This window comes from Notothenia coriiceps, unplaced genomic scaffold (assembly GCF_000735185.1).
Source record: "Notothenia coriiceps isolate Sejong01 unplaced genomic scaffold, NC01 NC01_scaffold00022020, whole genome shotgun sequence".
In the NCBI taxonomy this organism is placed as follows: Eukaryota; Metazoa; Chordata; class Actinopteri; order Perciformes; family Nototheniidae; genus Notothenia; species Notothenia coriiceps.
Genome location: NW_011354721.1, coordinates 700 through 3,968, shown reverse-complemented (window position 1 = coordinate 3,968; position 3,269 = coordinate 700). Strand labels below are relative to the sequence as shown.

Below are 3,269 nucleotides of genomic sequence, written 5' to 3'. Positions count from 1 at the left end.
TGCTATCTCTCCTACAGAACGTGTCCTTTTTATGTGTCCATTCAAACGCAGGTATGTGAGTTTTGTACACCAGTTTGTTTATGTTTAATGTTTCACATTGTTTACTACCACTATACGATCATTGATGTGTTGTTGGAGATTTATATACCGCGTGAGGATCTTTTGAGAAACGTGTCCTTTTTATGTGTCCATTCAAACGCAGGTATGTGAGTTTTGTACACCAGTTTGTTTATGTTTAATGTTTCACATTGTTTACTACCACTATACGATCATTGATGTGTTGTTGGAGATTTATATACCGCGTGAGGATCTTTTGAGAAACGTGTCCTTTTTATGTGTCCATTCAAACGCAGAAACGCAGTGAAATAAACCAAAGTATTCACCAGCTCTGAGTGGTCTGTTGCCGAGGGGACACTACACCGGGGGTTACACATGCATATCAAATATTAGTCATGTAAGCTCATCTTGCTAAGAGCACTTTGACTAGTGTGTAAAAAAGTCCAAGGCGTATATTCTGCGTGCCAAGCGCATTAGACATGGCTGCAGATTCTGTAAACGTTTGGGCGGGATTGCTTAAAAAGTGCAATGTAAAAAAAAATACATTATTTTCCCTTGTCAATTGGCAACTAAAGTCCAGTTAATCTCAGTAAATCCTGTTCTAGCTATCGGGAAGCATGTATAAACAGATCTATGACAAACAACCTAGATATTTCTAGGAAATTCTATTTTAGATCACAAATGCTCTTTCCCTCAAAAGTCAAGGGCTAGACAGCTCCCCCGTCTCCACACACTAACCCAAGATATTGATATTATTTGTCCCATTGTTCCATCATCTGTCTCAAACGATGCTAGATGGTGATGTTTCAGCATAAACACTGCCTCCTGTTAGAATGTACTGTACTGTAAAAATTGTTGTTATATTCAAATACACCCATGGCATTTTAGAATTCAAACTATTCAAACAGATGTCAGAGAACATTCAGCAGCCAGCAATGCCAGCCTACAGGGGGAATGTTTTAATTAATCTGTACGGACTCTAGATGATTCATCGTGTGAACATGAAGTATGCCGACAGCCAAACACTCCGTGAGACTGTTTTATCAGGAGCTAAATAATTACTCATACTTTGTATCATATCAAACCCCATTCTTCATACAATGTTTAAGGTGACCGCCATAATATCTGCTGAAACACTTTACCATTGTTTTTGTTTCATAACTCCTGTTGCAAATTCCAAAAACTGCAACTTTTTCTGTTCGGTTTGTAGAATAATGGCCAAAGCTATAACTGCATTTCCTTTTGAAAGCCTGGTTTGCATGGTGCTCCAAGAATGAATTGCAATCTCCTGACTTTTTCATTGAGCACCATAAAATCTTTAGGGCAATTCTCTCGGCCTTCCATCCAGTATTTTGGAGGTATTTCAGACAGGACCAAGGTGATGAAACGACCATCCACATACTAATTATCCTCAGTGCCATCACATTTAGCCTTGATCAACTCTGGCTTTTAGCTGCTTGTTGAGCTGTTAACGTTATACTCATGTTATGTTTCTGTTTGTAGATAATAGCTGCAGCTAAGTACTAAGTAAACCAACGACTTGACTCACAATTTTGATTTAAAAATGGTTGAATTGCTTCAGCTAAGAGAAAAGTATCCCGTTCCACTGTGTGCCATCGGCTGGAACTGCGGTGAGAGCAACTTATCTTAAGTGACGGCAGCACTTATCGAGGTTTCCTGTAACTGTCCAAGTCTGTTCACATTTTTCTTTTCATACCATGTTCTCATTCGTGTTTACTTCCTGTCTGTCTTCTTCTGTTCTTTTCCCTGACGTCCAGCGCTCTGTCTTTTAACCTGTTGACTTCTCTTGTGCTCATTTTCTTTTCTTATCTGGGGACAGTTTAGTTCAGTCTAGTTTTATCATGAATCCAAAGTTTTGCGCTCTCCACAAATATAAAAATGAATGATCAAAAATGATTCCATGGTGTTTCTAATGAAAACAAATCATGTTTGTTGTCCAAAGCTGACATTAAATTAACCATACTTCTTTCTGCTGATTGATATGACTGCACATAGTGCTTAGCAACAGTCTGGTCTCCTTAGCAGATGTCTGTTTATTATGAATAATTGACCTCTGGAATGTCCAAATTGGATTCTGGCATTCAATTAAGCCGTGTAACAAATGAACATAACAGTATTAATAATTAATAACATGACAGTATTGGGTTTTGAATCAATAATTGCATTCACTGGGTGACATGCAACCTGCTAAAGCAGTACATGGCTCTCTAAGATCATAATGGCATACTGGCTTTCTACTGCTGTAGCCCCGTTAAGCATAATTGTACTCCCATTATCACCCAGAATGGTGGGTTACTCGGCAGTGGAACAATATGCATGCGTATATACGTATGTTAGAATGCAATAACTTCTCATGCATTTACAATCAATTGCCACGAATAAGATCCGGACAACCACCTTGTTAACGTTCAGTGAAATAATATGACTTCTAGACCAGATTTGCTGAGGAGGCTTCAAATGATGCATCTGAATATAACCATGTAATTTAAATAAATTGCAACATTGCTGCTGACCATACTTTCAGTCAATGTTGTTCTCAAAGCAAATGTGATCTCTGGCTAGTTATGATGATTTTCTTAACATTGGTTTGTTGAAATACATGGAAATGTCCCTTGACACTGTTGCTTTGTGTTTATTACAGCAGGCTCTCCTTCAGACCGCAACACAATGAAATGCAGACTGTGATTTTCTGCATGTTCTTTCTCTGCTTTTATCTGTGTGTACTGAAGGAGAAAGCCGTGACACCAGAGGTCCTTTCCGACCAGAAGCTCTTGGCCCCCGGCTATGTGGTCAACATCTCCTGAAAGAATTTAAAACGCTCAGGTTAAGACGAGGGCAGATCAACTGAGAAGAGGTTGGAATGGAGCCTTACATTTATTTCTGAAAGAAAAATGTTCTTCATTGATTGAGAGCTTCTGAAAATACCTTGCTGAATATAAAGAGAAACCACATTTTATTATTAACCAAAGGCAAAACACAGCAGTTTCAAGTTTAGCTTTACTACTATTGCACTGCTGTTTTCTTTATTAACAATCTGATCATGAAGCCAGTCGCTTTGTGTAAGATGACAAACATGTTTTTAAAGAGAATTTCTTGAGATGTTGTGTAATTATTAGTAGGCTAAAGCTGAAGATACACAGGAAGGGGGACACTCTGCAGCACAGAGCAGTGGGCCTGTGCAGGAAGGACTC

At 38.7% G+C, this 3,269-nt stretch overlaps 1 long non-coding RNA gene across 1 annotated transcript; it reads left to right on the top strand.

Annotated features, from left to right (window-relative positions):
• Positions 1 to 11: 11 nt before the first annotated feature.
• LOC104953636 (uncharacterized) lies at positions 12 to 430 on the top strand. Its single transcript, XR_799247.1, has 3 exons — positions 12 to 206; positions 319 to 322; positions 354 to 430. It is a non-coding gene; the product is annotated as an uncharacterized lncRNA (long non-coding RNA).
• The last annotated feature ends 2,839 nt before the right edge of the window (positions 431 to 3,269 follow it).